The 25,049-nt window shown below is 43.6% G+C and overlaps 1 protein-coding gene across 1 annotated transcript in view; it reads left to right on the forward strand.

The window, feature by feature from the left end:
* Positions 1 to 25,049, forward strand: part of pknox2 (pbx/knotted 1 homeobox 2) — an 87,259-nt gene that overhangs the window by 12,495 nt on the left and 49,715 nt on the right. Inside the window, exon 3 of the mRNA XM_076020006.1 lies at positions 10,247 to 10,327. The gene's annotated coding sequence lies outside the window, so the exon portion shown is untranslated. The remainder of the gene's footprint in view (positions 1 to 10,246; positions 10,328 to 25,049) is intronic.

The following is a 25,049-nucleotide window of genomic DNA, read 5'->3' on the forward strand; positions in this document are numbered from 1 at the left end:
AAAAAAGAGAGCAAAAAACACACACAAATCTCTTTTTCATTGTTTTTTTCTTTTTTTTTTTTTTGAGATTTCCTTTACATCTTCTGCTGACACAGTGTGAGAGCACAAGTGTACATTATTCCTGCTGACTCCAAGCATAGATATATTGCTTTCTTATATAACGCCCTCGCACTATTCCTGTGGGGAACAGCAGACTATAAAAAAAAAAATATATATATATATATACACACACACACACACACACACACACACACACACATCTGAAAGTTTGCAGCCAGAGGGTTGATGACGCATCTCGTGGAAATTCACAACAACATTTAGGGGGACATTATTTATAATTGAGGTAGAAAATATCAAAGTGCCACGCAGTCCCGCACCGACACACACCTCCCACTCCCTGTGTCACTTCACGAAGTGGTTCATCTCCAAAGAGGGAGTGATAAAGCAGCTGTGTGGGTAAAGGAGGTGGCGGCGTGGTGTCTGCTGCTATACGGCAAGACTCTCGCCTGATGATGATGATGATGATGATGATGATGATGCGAGAAAGTTTTCCGACCGCCCCCTCCTCGACCGTTTTCTTTTTTTTTCACCCTCCGGTCAAGGTCTCGATACCTCTCTGGTATGCCTGCACCCATCTCCCTGCTGGCACGGCGTTGTTGGCATTGCCGCAGTGTCAGTATGGTGCAAATGGGAGTTTGAAACTTGATAGCGCTGATTGCGGCTCAGATTTGTTGCTTTAACTTTAAAGGAAAAGTTTTTTTTCTCGGCGAGGGTGCAGAGCAGAGCATGAAACTCTGGGAACTCGTATCGCACGTCCAATGCAAATTGGGGAAGTTCACCTGTGCTGTGCTGCTGTATCGCCGGCTGTCTTTGCAGATTTGCTCAGCAGTTCTTTTCACTTACTCGAGAATCAAACAGGAAGACGAATCCTTCGCTCTGCATATTCGGGGGAATGCCCGGACTTCAAATATGACCCTTAATTAAGCCCTTTAGATATGGCTGACACGTTTACAAGGGTTACTAGCCGGGCGGATGTGCACTAGTGGATGTTCCTTCATTTCCTGAAGTAAAGAAAAAATGTTTCAAAGGGCAAGAAAAGCTCCCCGGCCATGTAACGACATGCGTCTGCATAATGCTACAGAATTGAAATATAACGGAGGCACGTCTGCGTTGCCCTTCCATTAAATATGAATTCAAATCAAGTTATTTTCAGGAAAGTTATGCCACGTGCCAGTTGGCTGCTATGAAGCACCAGTGTGCACGCTGTGTGTTTAACATTTAACAGCCTCATATCTCTTTCATCTGCCTTAGCGCGAGTGTTTTTCCAGGGTGATGGACCCCCAGAACACTGTGTGCTTCTTTAACCAGAGGTCAGCACTGGGCAGGGTAGTGATTCCAAGTGAGTCGGACTGTGAAGGTGCAGCAAGCTGCGACAAACGATAAGGCAGGACCCTCTGCCACTGTGACACCCACTTTCAAAACAGGCTGCTGCTGCCAGCTTTCTGCTGCTTTTTGTGAAAAAAAATCTCAAATGTAAATGTATATATTGTTTTTTACTTTTTTGAGGTTTTCAATGGTCGTTGTTAGACAGCTTCTGGGGTTAACAAACCTGATTGTAATTGCTTTGTTCTTCAATATTCTTCTACTCTTGCTACTTTAAAGTCATGCTTTACCCTCCCACGCCCTTATCAAGCACAACAACACTAAAATTGACACACACATCAGCTGTGGTGGAAATCATTGTAAAATGCCAACGTTAACAGCCACCCAACCCTAGCCAAGCTAACCTAAATCCAATGGGAAGTTCATAATGTCAGATTTTCTCCTGGTATCCTTGCTAAGTCAGTCAAAGGTGTTAATTAAATTGGCTCCGAGCACTGGTAAATAATTACTAAGAACCTACTGATATGTAGAAGTTCCAAATGAAAAATACATTCCTGGAATGTTTTGGATTTTTAAAATTCAGTTAATTTCAAAATTGCCAGTCTTGTCTTTCAATCAAAATGGGAAGGAATTGGATTCATTGAGATGGACCCTTGCAGGAACACTTTACATGGCTGAACTCTGAACTCTGCTAAACATTGCTGCTGAGGTACAAGACAAAAGTGGCCTTTGGGTTCCAGGGTCTAAAGTATTACTTCTAATAGCTGCTGTTGGTTTATGAGCTTGTGTTGGAGATGTAGCCGTCATTGTTGTAAAAGGCAGCAAAGATATGTAATTATAAGATTTAGTCTCAGTCTTTTGACGCCTTCAAGCTTAGATCAAGTCTGTAGCTGGAAAAGTAGAGAGCGTGAGGTCCCAAACAGCACTAGGCACAGCTTCAATTAATCAAGTTATTTCATTTAAAGGTACTTTATTACATTATTTTTTTTACAAAATTAAAACCCCAAAATGTTCGTTCTTGTTGAAAAGTTGACTTGGGTGCGTAATCTGTATGTCAGTACACCCTGTTGGCTTTGTTCCTCTAGTAGCTCTACGCTTACTTACCAGGAGCGCCGCAGACAGAACAAATAAGTGAAACAGGCATTTGGCAAACCAGTGAAAGAGTGAACTCAATTCCAATGGCTGCTCACCAGGAGGGAAGAGTCGGGAGGAGTGGAGGAGTGAAAAAAAAAGAGGTTAGCTCGCTCTTCAGACACTGTTGGGGAATTCCTCACTGGCTGTGCTGCCAAGTGCATTGTGAGTCCTTTGCTGCCGACTGCCTCCGTTTCATAAGCAGAAACTAAAGGTGCGTCTAATCGCCAAACAATCTATAAGATGTATGTTCTTGTTTACACTGTGAGACTCAAGTTAAACCCTTTTAGCTGTTTGACTAATTAAATGCTTAACTTTTCAGTTAAGAGATAATAGTTAAAAAAACAATATGATTTCATTGCAGTGTTAGACATTCCTGCAAAATATGTCGATATCAGTCGGGTTTTCTCCAAGCTTGAGTGAGTCACATGGTCACTGCAGTTTGACGGGGCTGAAGAAAACTCAAAGGTTGGGATTTAGTCTCCCACTGTCGCAGCTATTTTTAAGAAATGATCCCCATAGAACTTCTGTCACTTCGTCGGACACGTTCCCGTGGCACCGAAGAGCCAGCGGCTTCGTCGGTGTGACTCACCGGTGAGCCACGAGGTTTGTGATCAGGGTGTTTCCCCCATTTTTCCCAGATTTCACCACAAGAGGAGGCAGATGAGAGGATTTGGGACTTTGGCTTTGACAGCTTGAGAAATCCAAAGTGTTTGTGGTACTACAAAGTGTTTCTGAACTTTCCATTCGCAGTGTCTCCCTAGAAGATGACGAGCTGGGTCCCAAAAAACAAAACAAACCGAACAACAAATGGATTCATTCAGGCATCATACGTTGTCATGAGAAAGAGGCTCCTTTGCTCGAACAGCAGCGCCTGGCTCCAAATGACATCGCTGTAGTCAGATGGCAGATGGATGTATTAAGATAATCAAAAACATTTTGAAAAAGTATTTTGCTTTTTTTTTCCAAGGCTCCTTCAGTCACAAACTACAGTATATTTTTTCATGTCAGAAGGCTCATGACATCAGCATTTAGACAATGATCCTTTTGATGGCCATCGATTAAAACATTACAAAAGAGATACAAAAACTATGAACCAATGAGTTTTTGTATCATTGCAAAAGATCCAAAAAACTCATAAGAGCCCAGCCTGTCATTAGCAGGTGATACAGAGCTCAAGGCCAGTCTGGCATCTCTTTTCCTTTCTCGGTTTCCTCACGCATATATTCTGGGCCAGTCATGTGACCTCTAGATCTCTTGTCTAATCAGAAGCTGAAGAACACTTCCAGTCTTCTTCACCCACAAATGAGCTGCTCAAATGTGCTTACACTTCATTTAGTATTTTGCTTCTTAGAACCAGTAAATTACCTGAATTGTGGCACGCACGCACGCACGCACGCACGCACACATCATTGTTTCATGCTTTTGGGTTCATCCATTCTCTTCTTTTTTTCCTTCCTTTCGTTTTTTTTTTACACAAAACTTTTACACAAAATTAGTAATTTAGACCGTTGTGCATTATTAATAATGCATTATTAATAATGCACCACTGTATCTATAAGTAGTTGAACTTTGTTCATTTCCATTGCAAGTTTACTATATTGTTATTTTCAAAATACTATTTCAGTTTAGGGCCTCGATGAAAGTGTCTTGGCATTGACTACATACATCTGTCGTTCCGGTTTGAGTCTATTTGGATTATTTTCATCCCATTAGTCTTCAGATTTTGTCTCTGTGATGCGGAATAGAGGAATCAGCCGGTGGCTCTCGGGACAGAAACTCCTTTCTCCCAAAGTCTTGAGAGAAAGTCGAGGCGGGAGGAATTTAGACCTGTCTCTTGTTTGTGCGTCTCATCCTGACTCATCGCGCTGCGGGTATTTTTAGCTTTGGATTCCTGTTTGCCGTTTCCCCCCCTCTCTGTTCGCAGGGGACTATCATATTCTGTGAGACAGCGGAGAAATAATTAATGTCAGACATGAGCGCGGAGTCGATCAGTGGCGGAGACACAAAGTTGGGAAGAGCTACTGTCCCCGTCTGGAAATCCCACTCTGTGTTTGCAGCAGCTGGATTTGTGCTCTTGTCGGTGTGCGCTGGCGTTGATGAAATGAGTGTGTCGCCGCTTTGTTTTGTCTGCCCCCAGCTGCCTGTATCAACTGCGCGCCCATTAAGAGCCGAGCTAAAACCCTTTGCCTGTGCCGCGCCGGCTCTGGTTGCTCCTTTGGGAATACCTGCCATTGTCATTGTTGGCTTCCTTATAATTCCGAGGAATTAGTCTCAAACGGTTGAAGTTGGGCTCCTCTTAAGCTGCAGGAGCTGCGCTAAAACCGCGCGGGGGTGGGGGGGGTGGGGTTAACTTACGCTCCAAAATTTAACATTCTCGTTTATTTCCTCTTGTTGCCGTTCACTTTTTTGCAGGTTTCGACTTGAGACGCGCGCTGCCCATTGTCCTGAATACTCAGGCTGAGATTAGCCAAGCGCGGCCCCGTACAGTACAATAGGCCATATTGTCCGATAGCTCGCTGCTAAGGTGGCCAAGTGACCTGATATCCTGTTTGTCAGGAGAACAGAAATATTTCTGATTGTTGCACATCCTGCCGGTCAGTGATCCGTGGCACATTCAGCGGCTGGGCAAGGAGACTTATTTAGCCTCTATTGTATTGCCTCAGAAACAATCACCCCGAGCTAATCTTTGATGCCAGGGAATGATTTTGAAGTGTGCGGCTGCTCGCTAGGTTTTTCAATATGCGTGGGAGATTGTTGCGAGTTTTAGGCGGACAAGCCGGGGGGCATTGTCATGCAAAATTAATTATTTGCCTCTTTCTCATGTCTGCCAGAATCTTGAAGCAGCAACAAAAAAAATAAACTGCCTGTGTTTTATTAAAATGAAATTAAGCCATAATGTCACTTTCGCTATTAGCGCGGAGAGTCTGTGCATGCCAATTGATCCCACTGTTGTCATGGCAACGTGAACCACTAAACCTCTGCGCAGCTGTTGTTATGGAAGCCCTTGGAACAGCTGGGGGTGGGGGGTGGCGCTGTGTCTGTAGATGCGGAGGGGTCTTTTGGTGCTCTCTCCACACCTTGACCCCAAGGCTCCTGTTTGGCGGAGTTGTGAGACCCAAAGAGGTCCATCTGGAGTTTCCTCCGCAGCCTTCACATGATTAGAGCGAGAGAAGTTTCGGCAGGAAGTTGTGAATATTTAATTTTGTGCGCTTGCCACAGACGCGGCTAGCGAAACCAAATGAGTCCAACGAAGCTGGGTTCTCTCCTCGGGTTCGCCCGATGCACTGGAGCATATCCCATTATTGATATGAGCAAATGTTGTACACAGCGCAACAATGAAAGACTCATTTCAGGAGGAGCACTGATGCACTTGCCGGGAGTAGCACCCGCTCTCTCAGAGTTCAATATCTTTAGCCATAATAATGCCATAAGCCAAGAGCAAGGTCTCATCTTCCAGGTGTAGGATTGACTGCACATTTCAGTGGATTATCAGTTTAATATTACATTTGCCTTTTGGTGACTCCGAGGCAAAATAAAAAGACTGTTAAGGGGAGCCCAGATTGAGGTAGAAATACATTTTAAAAGTATAGTGTCAGAAGAGGTTAGGAATTAAAAGTTGTCTGTAGTACCTTGACTATACTTTAGTACTCTTCAGGAAATGTACTGTATGTACTGTGTTTATGTATGTACCACAACTTTTAACAGGTAGTCTTAAGAGGATTTGTTCATTAAGATATTAAAATCGTTCCATTCTCATTTCAGTAGTGTCATCAAATAGTCCTAAATATCTCGGAGTAAAACTCTTATTTATTGTCATAATTGAGCACCAGACTTCTTAATCATATCAGGTATTTCTTTTTGGGTTTGAGTCATTTATTATCTTTGGATCTACCAATTAACGTTTTGCGTTTGTAGACAAAAGGACACGTTCTAACATTCAACAGTCTTACATTTTTTGCCGTCACAATACTTCTGTCCAAATGTACGTAACTGTACAGAAATTGTTTATACTTAAGTGAGGAAAATATACAAAGAAAAATCATTCAACTATTCAGCAAAATGATCGTTGATTGTCTTTGTACCTGTGCACTTGTGTGGAGGAGAGGCTGCGGCACGACCGTTAGTATGCAGACTCGGGAATGCTAATGTTTCCTCTGTGGCTTTTGTGAGGAACACGGTGATTAGACCTCCAGCCCCCTGGGTGGAGCCCTCCGCTACAGCAGCTCCCACTCTGATTTACTTTGACGTCAACAGGAAGGTCATCTGTGTCCCAGAGGGGTCATGCATACAGGGAAAAATGTGCGTGTATGTGTTGGGCTTTGGTACTGAGGTGCTCGTAGAGGAGCCCAGAATGGGGCCGCAGGGATGACCTGCAGGGAGGAAGGGCCCTCGGTGGGCTTTGGGGAGGATTACTTTGAGACTAAAATGTTTTCTTTGTGGCTGAAAGAAACCTTAGAAATGCTCTCAGCCAAATCTCCTCCAGTCTGAGGAGGGTTGTTTGGCAGGAAAAGCTAAGCACACCCATCCAACACTGCCCCTGAGTTTCATCCCTGCTATCATAAACATCCCCTGTTGCTTGCAGAGTTTCCAGCTTTAAATCTTTCAATGCTGCAAAAAGACCAGTGACAGTGAAATCAGGCTTAGTTAATAAATGCTGGATTCCCCCTTTACAATAATAATTTGTTGAGATGTGATGAGAGGAAATAAACATAGATAAAAGTTGCTCTTATGAGGAAACTCTTGAGTTGGCTGTGAAGCAGAGGTGAACAACACGCCATGTATTTGTATTCATGTTAGTGCACTGAAACATTTGCAAGGATTCTCTTGGTTCTGTTTTCAGGGATAAATGTTGGACACAAGAGTGCACTAATGGGGACATGCATAATCCCTTCAAGAGTCAATTTAATACACATCCAAATACATGAGCTGTGACACAACACTTTTTAAATCATGAACTGAAATGAGACAATTTCCCATTATGTTTTCCGAATGATACTTTTCAACTCAAAGGGGCAATAAGTGATTTTCATCATTTTCAGATTAAAGGAAATAAAATTGCTATGTGAAACTCTGGTGGTGTTATTTCATCTGGGGGAGAGCGAGTCACATGACACGCTCTCTCTGTCTGTCGGTTCCCAGCATTTTCCATCCTCTTGTTTTCAAAGCCGGTCCGGAGCCGGTGAATCTCCGCCTCCTCCCGCCCACTGGAACTGTTGCCCCACCACCCTTATAAATAGCGAGAAGAATTTTTGGACGAAATGGCGGAAAGCCGAGCAGAACATTGTGCCAAAGGCGACCCGATGGAGTTAGACCTAATGAAATCGTTCACAATAATTCCAGTGAGCGTTAGCATGTCCAGCTCGTTCACAATAATGCGCTCACATCGGCACTCAACATTTTTTTTGGCTTGCACATGAGGTGTTTGTTGCTTTGCATACGTGAGAAGAGAGGGGGCGGAGTGATGACAATGAGAGGAGCACGGGGACATGATGGCCTGAAGCCTCTTTGTTTTGGTTTACATGCAGTGCTCAGCTGCGCTCTCTAGTGGTGAAAAACAAATCACTTATTGTCACTTTAATCATTTACAAATTAGAGAATTATTAAAGAATATTTCTGGAAAATATTATTGCTTAGTAATTATTAGATATTGCATAAAAACTGAATTCTATCTATTCTTTACTTTTGGGTGCATTATATATTTTTTTATTTTAAGTTAATCAATTTAACAACTTAATAATCACAAATAACTTTAAAACTTTGTGTCATCGTGTCTTTAACTTCATTACTTTAGACCAAAGGCCAAAGCGCCCATTACCAATAACAGCCTTAACAGCCCCCACTTCACAATGTGCATTGAGTGTGTACTCCCTTGTATTGTGATCATTTTTGGCTGGGTGCGTTTGGCTGATGTATTTTAATAGGCCGATGTTCTCATGTTCACACCATCAACCAAAATAAAAACACTTCCGTGTATCTCTGCCTCCTCTCCTATCATCAAGATATCCCAGATATGAGTGCTGAAGTAATGCACTGGTGAACTCACTGTGAAGTCATGATTGGACAGAGGTGCTGTGATATCATGTTCCGTCCAACATAGCCACATCATTTATTCACAAACGGAACCGAACTCTGGTGCCAATCATGGGACTTCACTTCTGCCGAGCATGAAACAACTAATCAAAGTTGTACTGATCAGAGAAAATAAATAAAAAATACAACACTATGATTTGGATTAATCAAAATGACAGGAACTGTTCTTGGAGGGAAAGATGATTAGACAGTTTAGCTGCTGATATTTTTTCGAGGGACTTGTGTAATCAGCCACCAGGAGTGGATTGAAATGGCTTCAGGGGAGCTCACAAATCATTCACTCTCTTCTCCTGTTATACAGTCCATAAATTTGTGACATGTGTGGGCTACATGCTCTTGTAAAGGTTAAGAAAAAAAATAAGTTACAAAAAAGCTGAGGATTGATTACTACACTGCCGTCTGGCTGTCAGGAGTATTTGAACATCAAGTTGTTTAACAAAGTTTAAAAGGGGGAAAAAAAGACTAGAACGTGTAAATGTCGGGGCTCTTCTAGTTGAAATCCCCACATCACCGCACTGACTCTGGGCCTCCGCTAGTACCTACTTACCACACACAGACACACACACACACGGTAGTCCCAGCTGAGCTTTGCAGGACTGGATAAATACCATCCCTTCAGAGGCTCTGTGTTAGCAGATTGCTGAAGGCGGGCGACTGCACTCCCACTGTTCTGGGGCAGCTTTAAGCGAAAGATCAGGTGTCCAGCCCTGAATGCCTGATTGAACTTAAATCTTTTGCATGTGCGCCATAACTCTCTGTGTGGCGCTGCATGCTCCATGTGGCTTACGGTATGGCCAACCAGTCACTTACCCTAAGGAATTTGAATCACAGCGGTGCTCTGACCTCCCCGTTTACAGCCATGTCAGTGAAAGCTGTGGCAGGATGTCATATAATACGTGTATTTATTATTGGATAGCACTAATTGTGTTATACAAACTTATCTGCTGAAAAAAACAACCAAGTATTACGTTGGCAACTCCTCTTTTGGAAATGTATTATATTTAAGTTGTCTTGAACTTCCAGGTATCCAGGTATACCATTGGTAAAGGAATAATATGCTCGTCTAGTTGTGTTCATTTGGTGTTTATTCAAACTTTATTCATTCCTGCTATGAATGGCAAATTATGTGGTTCATTTTGATCAATCCCACACGCGTGCCATGGCTGGTAAATACTACAGACATAAGCGCATCCCTGAAAACAGTTGTGCTATTTTCTTTATGACTTGTACTGCAGCTCCAAGACATACAGTAAATACTGAAGATCTGACAGACTTGGTCACACATTGTTGGTTTTGTTCATTTCACGGGACTCACTGATAGTTGGGCACATATAGCATAGCACATCTTTATCAATTACATGTATCACCCGTGCCGTGTGGAGCAAACTGATTTATTGCCAGTATAGAAGCTCTGATATTGATCTCACGGAGGCTATCGCCGCACTAGTGAACCAAAGCTGTTGAGGCAAGTGGAGATAAGGAGCACCATCCTTCCAGTTGGAAAAAAAAGAGTTTGGCTTTCAACTTCTTTTCACGTTTTTTTTTTATGATTCGTTGAATATCATGGCAATTTTATTACATCCACTTCGTATTGACTTGCAAAGCAGCATGAATTGATGTGCTTGTAATCCACCAACAGGCTCTGTGTGGAGGGTTGGACAGTGGCCCAGGGAGCAGAGAGCAACACTGAGAGCCGCTGCACCGCTGAGGGCAAGCTACTGTAAGTTTTCACTTGCCGACTTTATAAGCAACCCTCTCTGTGATGTCTTGCATTTTTTGTCGACCTGCTGAATCTCTCCTTGCTGAAGAAAATCAAATATTTAAAGCACATCTGTTTCCCTACGGGACTGTTATTGTAGTTTTAGAGCACACTGTTGAAATTGATGTATGCTCGAATTGACTCGGGCTGCTTCTAACAAACTTGTCCCGATGACAACATGATGAGTTGATAATGTTAAATTAATTGTTCACCAAGACTGTCAGATTGACGTATTTAGGGAACAACTGAGCAGATAAGCTAAAGGTTGGTAACGGGTTGAGCAGCCAGGCCACTGCTTATAGCGAGATGCGAAGAGACTCTGAAGCATTAAGGTTTGGAACAGAAAGCTTCTGGTTGTCAGAGCCACATTTCTTTCCCCAAACTAATCAGTCAGACACTGTTTCCATGTCCTCTCAGCCTTTCAGCATTCCCTTCTTGTACCTCCCTTCCCAAAAACATCGCGCACGATTCTCTACCAAGGATTGTTTTACACTTAATTTTGTTAGCTTTAATGAGATTTCACTAATTAAATCTCCTCTTGGTTGGAGACACCCTCCGACACACACACACACACACACTCACACACACACACCCACTGCACCCTATGCACTTGGAATCGCTCCGTCCCGTGGAGTGATTGCTTGTAGAGCTATTTTAGACAAATAAACTTTGTCATGAAGAACAGGATGGTGGCTTGCAGGAGATCAGCCCTGTCTTACTCTGCGGATTTCCAATTTCGTGCCATGATGCACTGCTGCACTTGTGATGGCCAATAGCTTTTCAAATCTGATTTGGTGTATAGGGCCACAAGGTAGTTGTCAAGTACTTTGGAATGTCTTTGCATCATAAAGATGAGGTGCTGAAGTGGTTATTTTCTCTCACTCTTAGTTATGATGATATATATGAATAACTCGACCTTTTGTATGGCTGAAGTTGTATTCAGACCAAATGTGGTGAACCAAGAGCCAGTGATGCTCTGCAGTTGTGCAGCTGCAAGAACACCCACCCTCTTTCAGTTTATAAAATGGCAAACGCAGGTATTGCCTTGTAGGCATAAAAATAATTCTTATCTGCACAAAAAAGTTTATCTTGAGTTAAATTTCTAGTGAGTCGTTTGTTTTTAGTCAGTCTTTCAGTCTCTTGCGTAAATTAAAGATGTAGGGAACAAATGTTAAAGCCTGCCTCGTTCCTGAATAAGCACAGAGACAATAGTGTGTATAAAATACCTCCCCAACTACCTTCCTTTCTGCCACGTAACGTGTCATGATTCCACATGAGTCCTTTTTGTCACAAGAACCTTCGATGTGCATCACACAGCACAAAATTGCACAGGAAGTAGCGCTTAGCTGCCAACAGCCTCAGCCCCTGTTTAGATAACAATATTTCATCCACAAACATTAATGTCTTTACTTGTAATAATAATGTAGTGAAAAGTAATGCCACCCCGGCAATGGCCGATATGAGCTGATTTTCTGGCGTACCAACTTAACGCCACTATGCATTCAGGGCTTAGTGCTCAGGCACCTCAGTTTACCTGTAGTAATGGCGGTAGTCCACCATTTTTATTGATATCGCCAATAAAGCAGTGGCTTTCTGCTGTGTGTGAGACAGTTGTCTGTGGTAGATGGCTGAAAGATGGCATCTTGGTGTGACTGGCCACTGCTGCGTGACCTCAGGCTGGAGGCAGCCAAAAATGACCTGGTCCCAGCTTTGTGGCTGCCACCGGCTTCATGCACCAGTTGCTGCAGATGGATGCAGCCAAGATAAACTGACCTGCATTTAGTTCTGTTCAAAATAAAAAAAAAAAACAATGGATAGGGATTCTTTTTTTTCCCTTCAGTATATCTGTAATTAAAAAAAAAAAAAAAAAAAAAAAGCCTTTTTGTACAATGTCACTTTTGTACTTTGATATTGTCATTTATTTTGCTTGGAGCCCAAAATCCAATGGAAGCGACACAGCGGCCGCACCAGCCTGACACATGCCTCAGCTATGTGTGTGTCTACAACTAATAATAATGATGCTCGCAGGAGCTCAGTGGCAACAGTAAAAGGGAAGTGCCGATGGGGCGGAGTCCACTTGAGTTTACACAGTTAGGACTCGGAGGTCATTGTTGACAGCAGTCACTTGCATCGCTATTGTGGACAGTCCTTGGGGAGCCACTATTGTAGGAGCCAATCTCCTGTTTCCCGTTTGAGCCCTGGACACCCAATGCCAGCTCCTCCAGTTGGATCTTCCGCCAGAAAGTCCATTACACCCTCTCCCCTCCCCCATCCCCTTGCCCTCTTTTCCCTCTCTCGTGTCTCTGAGGCCATTGTAACCAAGAGCTCGCACCCCCTTCCTCATCTGAATTCACACATACGTGGCCCCAGGAGGCCCTGCGCTGTGGCCCGCTGGTAAAGGGTGGGCAGCGCGCCCATTTCAGAGGGGAGGGCTTCCTTGATGAAGGTCTGCGCTGATCGAGTTTCTCCCACCTGTCATTCAGCTTAGGAGGCAGAGAGGGGGGGCAAGAATGGCTGCGGTTTGGAGGGATTGAGGAGGTGGGCTCAAGTGTATCGGAGGGGGTTGGGGTGGAGGGGCTACAAGAGAAGCGCCATGGCAATCTGGCACTGAGCCTCTGGTCTGCTGATGTGGCTGGATAGCCTCTTAGACTCACAGTGCCTCAGCCAAGAGTGGCAAGTTTCCCATTTGAACAAGCGATGGCTTTTTTTTTCTTTCTAGATGTATAAACACTATAGCCTAGTAACATTGTTTCTCATGACATCATAAAGGGCCCCTCTTGGTGCATGTCTTTATAGTGAATTTAGGGTTCTTATCACAAGTATTTCTAGAGCTTTAAATTACATCTACCATAGCTGCAACTCCAGAATGGAGGACATTGAAACACTGAACCTGAATCAGCCATTTTTGAATGACTTGAGAGATAAATTCTTCTAAATTCCGTCTAAGAAGATGTCAGGGAAAACAAAATCAGCGACACAATGGTCATTGTTGAACATTTCAAATCGTCTTGTACACATTTCCTTTGTGCGAGCTCAAGTCGAGCTGGATTAGCCTGGAAATTTTTACGCACCACCTTTCATGCACATGTGCAGCCCCAAGGGATTAACTGAAAATAAAAGACAAGACAGTCAATAGAATGTTCACTGCAAATAAAAAAAAAAGAACAATAAACTATACAAATGAAAGACAATGAACTGGAAACAAGGATTGGGAAAGGTGGGAAATGACTGAGTTGGTCTTAAGTGGAAGAACTGACACAGCTAGGGCGGAGCGTCCCAGACGTGACCTAAATCATAGATGATTCACAACTCGACATCTGCCTTTGATTAGAACAGATCATCGGAAAGTCCAGAATCATTTGTTTGAAAATCTTTGAAGCTAGCATCCTGCTAGCGCAAAAAACAAAGCCCTACCTTCACAAAACATTTAAAGCTGCCGCAGAGATTCAGGGCACGGCTCCGTCTCGCAAGAAAAACACTTGGGTGCAGATCGTTGCTTGCGAGCGCCTCAGGTCTCGTTCAGATAAAAAACAACAACAAAAAAACAACATGGACAGAAACATATGCAGGTTTGTCTCAGTCATGATTAGAGTCCTTCCATGCTTGCGTGTTTTGTATTTCTTTCACAATTCAATAATGCTGAGAAACCAAGATCCGTATGTAGAAAGAAAAAACCATGTCATGCCATAAAGGAAAGAGTTGTTGTTAAAATGACTTTTAAAAAGCATATATTATTTGCAGCATTTTAATACATCCTGCGCTGATATTTGTTTGAGTGGTTGTCATATGGAGCTGCAGGATACAGGACTCAGGATTTCACCATATACAGCAAAGATGTTTTAAGAAGTTGGGCTGTGGATTTTAGGAATTTTGAGCGAATGGAATTTCTTTTTTGTTTTTAGAATTAATGAGGCTTTCATAAGGGTCTTCTGTACAATGAATTCTGAGCACATTCATTACGCGTTATAATTCATTCACAATACTTTATAAATCATGCTATAAATGTTCAGAATCACATAAAAATGATCATATGTGGTGAGTATAATGTGCTCATCATTCATATTGTCACATGCATGACAAGATAACAACAGTGCTTTATGGAGTATTCTGAGGTCTTGGATTGTAAATAATGTTACTAATACCAGTTAAAATATTAGGAACTGCTTAAACACATTGAAAGGTAGGATCCATGGATAGGATAGATAAATAATGAATGCTAAAATTCTGTAGTGGATTAATGCATTACCATGGAGGACCATGAAACTTATATATTACTGAATGATTTTTTTGAGTAAGTCATATGGACTGAGATTTTACTTTACTTTATTGTCTCTAAAGGAGCATTTGTTTTCACTGGCACACGGAGGAAAGACATCGCAGAACAAACCGAGCAAAACAAAACCGTATGGAGCACGTGCGCAGACAAATGACAAGCTGTGACATACCAATCTATCCAGATTCAGGGTGGCTGTGGCTGTCTGTGATTTTGAAACATTTAGAACATATTTTAAAGCATCGCAAATGCATTTTAATGCCTCGTGAAAGTGAGCACCAGCACATAAACCATCGTAGAAAGTGCTCATCAAAATAGTTTTGAAGGCACGCGCGTGTCCACATACTCCCCGTGACCTCTCTGTTACATGAAGTCAGGGTCACGCTTAGCTCCACGTTATTAGCCTCGCTGTGTGATCCCACATTTCCCCCCATCGTACTTGCAACCTCTTTGCTTAAACACCATCCCTCCGATTCATCCATATCCATTTCTCTCTCACCCGGCTCTTTACCCTACCCTACCAACCCTAATTGTAATTATGTTGATTTAACTTAGACACATGCGGCTCCCTCCCCGCCATCTGAATGGGAGCTTATTAGTTTGAATATTTTTTTATTTTATTTATTTATTACCATTTCTCAGGGTCCCTGTCGGCATTTCCAATTACTCTTGTCGTGCGGCTGTAATTGCCTCCATGCTAATGGCCGCCAGACAATCGTGCTAAATGAGGTGAGGCCGAGAGGCTAGGAGCCCGACTTCATTAAGAGCTAATGGGATTTTATAAGGGGGACTGAAGACCCAGCTCATCAAAAAGAGGGAGATGGAAGGAAAACAAAACAGATGGAGGGGGTGCGCCAAATCACCACTTTTCGAACTTAGCCTGTGCCTTTTCCTGGCAAGAAAAAGAACAGGTTAGTCGCCCTCTAGAACATTCTAATTATACAGACATAGTGATAGGCAGTGGCTTACAGTGGAAAATGAACTCACTGATAATCAGTATGCTCTGGCTCTCTGTCCGGTTGGATGTGAAAAGCAGCTATTTTTAAACACCCCGTGCTCTTGGAAGATCAGGGCTGTTTTTTTCCCCTCTTTTCCAGGCAAAGTAACAGCAGTGACTACGTATAAATTGCATTTTTCAAAAGTGTGTGGACAGTCAAATCTCAATCCTCCCACATTTTTCACACCTAATTTAGAGAGACACAGAGACGGGGAGAGAGATAAGAGTGCCAACTGGAAAAATGAGGATACGTTCCTTTTAAAATAAGACTGAGGCGGTACAGCAGTGCTCTCCAAATTCAGACCAACCAACAACACTGAAAGGCAAGTGGACTTTCAACTTCTTAGATCCAAAATCATTTCAGACTTTTAAATCAACGGCCAAGAAGGAATATGTCAGAAAACTGCAGGAATTACTTTGCATACCCATCTGGAAAGAAGACAAGTCCCCTTTAAATAAATAGACAAAAGGTTAGGCATGATGATAACAACATGCCACACACAGCGGTGCGCAGTGATGTTGGAATCTCTTGTTAAAGCCAGCGGGAAGTGGAAACCAGCTTTTATCTATTTGGATCCATCGCCATTCTTTTGTCTTTTAGTGATCAATCATCCACTTCTAATCAATCAGTCAATCAATTTATTCTTAAAGTGCTACAAAACATCCAAAGGCATCTTGAAGCAATGTGCACAATCAAACTGCAAAATCAACTGATTTCATGCACTACCCCTTTTGGGGCACTTTCATTGATCCCAAAATTCTTGGTCTTGTTAGACCAGGAGAAATCCAGGTCCCACATGCTGACTGCTCAACCATCCAGCAGCAGCAGCAGCAGCAGCAGCAGCAGCAGCAGCAGCAGCATTAGAGCTTCGTTGATCTGTCTGCTGCTGAAACGCACTGAGAGGTGGCCAGCCTGCTCTCTTCCTTGTCCAAATCTACTGTCACGTTGTGCACTCTGCAGTGGCGAGATCGGTTGGCCGGTACTTTTCATTTGCTGCACCATCTTAAACGCTGACATGGTTTCTCCTCTGTCAGTTTCAGCTCACTGGTCCCTTTGGCTCTTGCGAGGAGCCGCCTGCCAAATTCTATTACACGCTGAATAAACCGGCATATTCACCTGTAAGTCGAACGCATTAAGGAGTCAGTGGGCTAATAGGTACTGTAAAGCACCTCTTCTACCACCACAGCCGTGGCATGACATTCTTACCCGACTGTCACAGGTCATATATGACAGGACAGAGGACCTGGTTTCATTTGAGATGTGAAAAATTCATAGTAAAAACAGGAAATTATTTATTTATTCTAGATTATTTCATTCTTTGAAAATGAATTTCAGTATTTCCCATGATTGCATAACTTGGATATGTATTTCAAACAACTGGGAAGATTTACTGATTCTGTCTGGACACAGCAGCATTTTGGCCAGGTTGACTGTTGGCTGTATCTGTGGTGGCAGTTTACCAGAGGAAATCCCACCTGATGGAAATATCATCTAGTCCAATGAGGATAAATGCTAACTATATTGCTAATAACACCATATAGACATTCTTAATGCTAAACACATCTAAAATACACTAAATCCATTCAAAACCATTCCCTATTGCTTGTCTTTCTCTCGGTTAGAACACGGTGGGCAATGCATTACAATTTCCATGTTTCCTTAAGCTATTAAATTCAACAACACTCACAGACAAGACCCCACAAAGTCACTTAGCAGTAGTTTATGATCCCTTTTTAACCCTTAAAACATCATTGTGCATATAAATGTTTACCACAATCTCATGAAAACACAACCATCACTTTTTAGGAACCGGTTTTAAAATTGATTAAAACATTGTGTTTATTGCATTTGGGCTGTAATTACCTTGTGTAAATGTCACACAATGGACCTTTAACCGCTACATGTTTTCGACATCAGCGCGGCACCCTTACAGATTTATGATTCAGCCACGTTAAGTATTGCTGGCATTAAGAGGCAAAATCCACCGTGCAAAACAACTAAATTTGATGTTGCAGTGTAAATGAGAGTAGCACCAGCAGGGGGCTTAAATCATATTGAAATAAACTGGGTTGGGGGAGGATGTGGGGGTGGGGGTGTGGGGGGCACATTTGGCTCTTTGCTGCTTTGTGGTGCAGCATTTGTCTCCTGTTCTTTCCCACAGACTTTAGTAAAGAATCCTCCGAGTGAGGCAGATGTTGTCTAATCATTTGGGCTGCAGGGTGTTTTTGTCCCTGCAACGCTGTCCAGGCAGCGCTGATGGTGGGATGATGGCTGCGGTTTTAAGGCTTTGAGCCTGGTAGGAACAGCTGTCCTACAGCTGCCATCTCCCCTGCTTTCTTGGGGGGAGGGTGCACGGTTGAAAAACAGTCCCAAACCTCCTGGGTCAGAGCCCTGGTATGGCGGTCTCCCTGGCAACTAGACTGCACCGTTTGTGTGTGTGTGTTAATGCGTGTCTGTGTGTACAGTACGTCTGTGTGTCTGTGAACCAACAAGCCGGCCAGTGAGAAGCAGAATGCTGGGGGTTTAAGGGTATGGAGTCAATTCTCACTTTATCTGTATCACTTTCACTTCAGAGACTGTTGGCATGGACCGTTTCCTGGAGATCTTACGGGTTATGGCCCCGGCCAGCGAGACACTTCCACACGGCAAACAAGGCACCACACACGGCTAAAACAAGACGATATTGATATTCGTCTACTCTACAGACGCAACGCGAGGGAATGTGAAGGTCCCCCCGTCGCGGGGCGGGGGGGGGAGGGTAGGAGAAAGCGAGCGCGAGTTGGGGAAAAAGCAGCGGCAGGATCGAGAGCGAAGATTCGGGGTTGGGGGGGGGGCAGAGGAGGGTTCTGGAGTTGGGCGGGGGGTGGGGGGGAGGGGGTGTTGGATGAATAGGAGAGGGAAAGTTGATACGTGAAGATACTTGGCTTTGGCCCCAGCAAAATAGCAGTTGTCATGCTCACTTTCCCCTCCCCTGTTTCTGTCCGTCCAACTTCAGACCACCAAGCCTACCAGATATCCCCTGTTTGGTTTGTGAATAGTAGGGTTTTGTTTTTTTGTTTTGTTTTTTTGAAACAAAAGTCACTTTCGCACAAACACAGCAAAGTTTGAGTCGTTTTACCTTCAAGCCGAAACGCGTCGATGCAGCGGTTGCCGAGTTCTGGCAGTCGTCGCGCGCGGTGCATCATCGCGCCTCAACTTCAAACGAAATCGCCCACCAACCTTCTGTGCAAAGCGCATTTGTTTTGAGCTGCCTTTAGAGACGACTATACCATGCAGTCTCTTAAAATAATATGCACGCCGTGGAGGCGCGCAAACAGGCTGCAGTTGCAACGCGAGGAGTGTTTCGCTGTGTGTTGGCCTTCTGAGGTGTCGGAAGGAGTGTGCCTTTGTGTTTTGGAGTGGGGATGTGTTTTGAAGACAGCGCAGCTTGATGCAAAGTACATTTCAAATTAAGCCCATGGGTTTTTGTTTAGAAAGAACAATGGCTTCCAAGTCTATTTGCAGAGTGACACATTCTTGATGTGAAGCGCCCCTGTGCTCTCTTTCAGAAGTACGTCTGTGCCCCTGATTTAAACATCAATTAACTCTTCCTGAAACTTAATGCAGTGATGCTTGTTTCTAAGCTCCTGTCCTCCTCTTTACAAAACAGACTTGTGTTATTATCAAGCATTGTAAAGTCATTGGTTTTCGCATGGATAAAAGTAGCAAGTGTGTCATTGTTGTTCACCAGGGGATGGAAAAATTACTTTTATAAATGTGTGTCAAGTTCTGGCTGAGCTTTCAAGGAAAGTAACGGCTGCATATCTCAGCTCAGAACTTCAGCCCAAGAGGCAACGAGAGCAACTAGTATTAAATACTCCAAGGATGAAAGTTGCAACGTGAAAGCGATTTGGCAAATTTAGACTAGAAAAGATTTTTAGCTTCTGTCAATCGTGCGCAGGTTGATGCGTATTCCGTCCTGCTCTTCAAATGTAGTCGCTGCAGCAATTCTTTTTGAATCCAACCTCATCCATAAAATGAACAGCAACCCGAAATTTTCAGAGCACAAAGAAGAAGCATCTTTTCTTCATGGCCTCTATGCAAAAGTATGTCTGTATGGTTTTACTTTTGGAGTTTGAAGTATTATAAAGTCAGAATTTCATCATTCCAAAATTAAGTTCAAAATACTCAACAACATAAAGAAAACAATAAATCTTTTTCAAGAAATACGAGCTAAAGTTGCTGTATGAAAAACTTTTGACATTAGGTGTCACAGTTTTGTGTTGCATGTGCTGTACTCTCAGCGAGCTGCACTTCCTCAGCAGCCTCTGGAACTTCCTCAAGCATAGTAATAACATGGCCATCACCATTTAGTATTAACCAAGTACACTGCATGCATTGTCAGTGAGAGAATGTCCCTCTTAGTTTGTTTTCCTGATTTGTTTTATCGTTTTGTACAGTTCAGGCGACTAGCTTAGCAGCTTATGTTGTCATTAGCATCGAGCCTCGCCTGTCTGCTGCTCCTTATTGTTTATTGACGCTGCGCTTTGAGGGGGAGGAGCCAGTGGTTTCAAAGGAGCAGCCGGTCCTGTCGACAAACAAGGTGCACAACATGCTAGATCTGCAGAAAGCCAAATTATTTTTGTCTTGAAATGTAATAACATTTTTATAAGTGAGAGTCAATTTGATGTTTTTAGTGGATTAATGATATCAATAAAACAAACAAACAAACAAACAAACATAAAAAAGGTTGACATAGTCTCCATCATTTCATATCCTTGCAGCAGCCACTCTCCGCCTCTCGCGTTCAGCCTGGAGACGAACACGAGTGGAACCTGATATTAAAAAGGCACACAGACAAACCTTCAGATGTGATGCATTGCTCCTCTTAGTCACAAGTGGAGCAGATTTGGCCGCTCGATGACAGGAAAACACCAAACACAGAGGGGCTGGGTGTTGTTTCCATAGAAACGGACCCTTATGCGAAAAGGTCACTGTCAAAGGTTTTTCTCAGGAAAAGGAAAAAGGATTAGGGGGGGTGGGGGGGGCAGTCAGACGACAACAACAACAATAAAGGATGTCTTATTGCCCGATTTTTTTTCCCGCCCTATAAATCTCCCTCCAAGAATATTCTAACAATGATAAAAATGTCGGATTTAAATAGCACAATTATGTGGCTGCGGATGGCGAGAGCCCCCCCCCCGCCCCCCTTTTTTTTTTTTATTATTACTTCTTTATTCTCTTTTGAAGTCTGGAATTGAAAAGGGAGAGTGGTCGACAGCCTGCGCGATGCCTGAGCTTTGTGTTCCGCTGGAGATACGTCGCCTGCCTGCCCCCTCAATCACTGGCACTTCCTTCCTCTCTCTCCCCTCCCTCTCAAGTCATTTTAATTAAGTCAGTCTCACTGGCATGGCAGGCAAAGATAATTGGAGAGGGTTTTTGGATGCCATTTACTCTAAATGGCGCCTGTTTCTTCCCATTCTCTCGCCTCCTCTCCGCTCTCCCACTGCTTCTCCCGCCGCCCCTTCCTCTCCCAGCCCTCATCTCCTGGCAAGTAGTCACCTATCTTCCCCCTCCTTCCTTCCTTTTTTTCCCTTCTTCTTCCGCTTCCATCTTATATTCAGACGTGAAATATGGATTAACTTTTCCTGCGTGGCTGAGGGGACGACTTTCTGTGAATTGCAAATTTTGGCCAACACTGCAATTTATTTGAAATGGCAAATCAGGCGAAGCAATTTGCCGGAATCGAGGAGGTTCTTTGAACTTTCCTCCTTTGAGCGAGTTTGTGTGCGTTCCCGCCGCCGCGGAAAATCTCAAGGGAAGCGTTGACTCCGGGATTTCAATGTTAAGTACAATTCCGCCAAACGGGACGGGCTGCGATTGGAATCTTTACTTTGTTTAAATGTTGAGGGGACGGTTGGGAAGCGTTTCAAGCCCACGGCTTCACGCCAGAGCCTCCACGCGTTCGCCGTCGCCCCGAATAAAAACCCTGGACTTTTCTATTTATTGACTTTTTTCCCCCGGCCAATCCGCGCTACATCCTCGCAAGAACGCACAGCGCATTAAGTATATCAAGTACCCGGTGCATGATTGATGGGCCAAACTATGCGCAGTGAAAGGCCGGAGTACATGTGTCCGCACTAATCCAACCTTTCAGTGCTCACCACCGTATATGTCGGCGTGTGTGAGTGTTAAGTGTTTGTGTGGGGCTCCCTCCATCAATCAGGTGGGCCAGGGCCCTGCTGCTGAAAGGGCCTCTGCAGTGGGCCACCCAACCAGCCATTCGCTCCGGGGAGATCCTATGTCCTCGGTGCCTTAATACGCTCCAGATGTCCCTTTAGCCCGCAGAGTGAGGAATAGAAAAGGGGCAACAGAGAGGGAGAATCTTTCCCAACAGGCCTCAGTCCGGCCCGGCTGCTCTCTCCAATGTTTCTCTTCAGAAGAAAAAGAAGAAGATGATGAGGAAGCAGCTGGGGAGGAGGGTGTTGTTGGTGCACCTGCAGTTTTTGTGCTTTTGACAGCTAGAAAGTATTATTTCTCCATTCATAACAAATGGATCTGTGTGCGTTGGTGTTCCTCCTTCATCTCGCCACGCAAGAGTCCGTCACACGTTTTGAAGTAATACTGGAGGCACGTGAAAGGTTTAGCAGTCTGGAGAAGACAAAGACAAAGCTTTCTTCTGTCGCTTGGTCTTCTTTGTAAACTTGATATATTCTGATTATGTTTGGCTTCCTTCCTTGGGTCTGCCTGACCAGTAACAGTGAGAGTCCAAAACTAGCTTGGCTTGTTAAGTTACAATGGGTAGAACAGGCAACTTTAAGACAAATCAGTAAAATGATAGAATGAAATCAATCTGTGAGATGGGAAAATGTTGATTATCTCCTGATGGTTGAGTGAAGAGAAGATCAGAGTGCAGCTTCGGAAACCTCAATCACTTCATGTGTAGGGCAATGATGAGATGACTGCATTTTGACGAGGATGCACATTGACTGTGTTATTGTTCGTGCTTTGGTTTGTGCGGCTATTCTGCGATGGGGGACTGTGATTGTCACGTAGAGGGAGGATGTCACTAACAAGCCCGACCAAGGCAATGCAGAGGCCACTGGGAGGAACTCAGTGTTCTCTCTCGGTCCCTGGTGTCTTTCTTTCTTCTTCTCTTGCTCCTATTAGTGAACTCATTTTATTTGCGAGGGCTGTACGAACACTAGGTTTTTTTTTAGTTTTAGCCAAAACAAAAAAAACAAAATTCTTTTGATGTGTGCAGCGGAAGGCGATCCCTCAACAAGAATGGCCTGCTGCCCATTTCAAACAGAATCAAAAGAATTGATGATTTGCAGCCTCCTCATCCTGACTGAGACTAGACTGAGTCTGACTGTATGGCCTGACCATCACCGCTCTATTAACTGATTCACCTCAGCCAATGACTGACCGACTGCTGCGGCGCCGCCTTGTGCGGTGCACTGCGCTGGGGCGGGAGCAGTGTTGACATCCCTCCTTAAAACAAACAAATAAACTAACATTAAATGCTGTTTAGCTACTCATATGGCCATATAGACAACACTTAGTTCACATTTTAGAATAAAAAAAAGCATGAATAGTTTGTGACTTGCTCTGCTAATCCTCTGACCACCTGATTAGCATTTTTTTTTCTTCTATTTTGTCCATCAGTTTTATTCATTAAAACAAACAAGCAGAGTAAGTAATGTTGGCCTGGTTGAGTCAACATGTCAGCATCCTGCTCCGTTTGGGAGCTCAATGACATAACAATATGAATGTGCCACACATCACGTATTGAGAAGATTTATAAAAAGCGAATACATTGTGTTTTTTTCTTTTCCATTATGCATTAATTCTTCCTCCTCTTGCCAGCTGTGTGTATCTTCAGTGTGTCCAGGAGGGTTTTTCTTGCCTCGTCTTCACTTTGCCCGTCCTGCTTTGCAAATCAACCCTTTTCTGAACTCTCTTCATTTCCTGGTTGTTTTCCTTTCCTTTTATTTTGAGCTCTTCACCCGCCCACTCACCCTTCTCATCACCCCCCGCCCCCCCTCCCCGCCTGCTCCTGTCTGTACCTCCGCCGTCCATCCCCTGCTGCGTGCGCGCTCCGCCTCACTCAATGGCATTTCACAGGAAATTTAATCTCGCTTCTTTTGGTGTTTCCATGAATTCCATTCGACTTCTGCCTCTTTCTGCCCCCTGACACTCGGCAAACAGAGGCCGTCCAGCCAAGAGCAGCAAACACCGCCAGCGTCAGCCTTTATATTTGGTCTTCCAGTTCTGGTGACTCGAGCCCCGCTTCGTTTTCTGTTTGTTTCTCCGAGTCTTGCTTTCAGAAGAGCTTCGGCTCTGGAACGAATGCCCCTTTTAATGAGCGTGGATTCTAAAGACAACAATAGCTTTTACATTATATTGTCGTACATTTTCAATTTCCATATTGCGTCTTGCAGCATTTTGTTGCTTTTGGTAAAAACTGTATATTCCTTATGATATTTACAATGTAACTATAATCAAATGTGATTCCACAGAGAGACTGTTGGTACAAATTCACATCCTATCTTTTAATCAGATCAGAAGAGTGAAAGTAGCAAAACTAGTAAAAAATGGTAGTAACATGGGTCTTCAAACTGTTGTTTTGTATTGATTCCTTCACTCGTGTACAGTCAGACTGAAAGCTTCAGGGGAATTCTGTTCATAGAAACCTGTGGCTATGTTTTATTATTATCAACCGCTTAGAAATGAATCACATTTTTTTTTTAATGATTTGACCAACAAATCATGGTTTCATTCAGCTGGAGGGATTCATTCATGTTCACTGGAGATGAACATTGAAACATGCTGTGTCCTTTTGGATTTTTTTTTTTTTTACTCATGCTCAAAGTCGATTTTAAGTTGAAATAATGTGCATAATGTAAAAACCAAACAAAACCAAACCGAGTGTTAGCTACTCCTGCTGTGGTGATTGACATTCGATGGGTAAACCTCCAGGCTTTGTTTTTTGACTTTTCTTTTCTCAACTAATTTTGCTGAAAATGGTGAAAAATAAAATGTAAATCTAAACGTGTTGCAGACTTTAAAGTGTAGATGCGTGTTCAGCACAGCAGGCAGACAAAATAACTGACTGCTTTGAGGAAGTATAGTGTTTAAGGGAAAGTCATATACTTTTAAGTGGTACGAGCAGCCCGAGCAGCTCCACTTCAAGCAGTAGCCACAAGTGGTCTTATTGCACACTGTCAGTGTCTGACCTGTCATTACCCTTGCTGCCTTTCTTAGTGCACACTTGTCCTCCATGCCAGTGGGCTCTGTCATCCTCTGCTTCTGTCTGGTTGGCCACGCTTTGTCCCTCCAGGCCTGCTGACAGTCAAGTGGCGAACACGATCTGCACACACGCATGCGCACAGGCACCAGCACACAGGTACAAATACAGCTTCTCACCTGC

The sequence above is a fragment of the Nelusetta ayraudi genome, unplaced genomic scaffold (assembly GCF_046127955.1).
Source record: "Nelusetta ayraudi isolate G7.1 ecotype Tasmania unplaced genomic scaffold, CSIRO-AGI_Nayr_v1 ptg000011l, whole genome shotgun sequence".
NCBI classification, from domain to species: domain Eukaryota; kingdom Metazoa; phylum Chordata; class Actinopteri; order Tetraodontiformes; family Monacanthidae; genus Nelusetta; species Nelusetta ayraudi.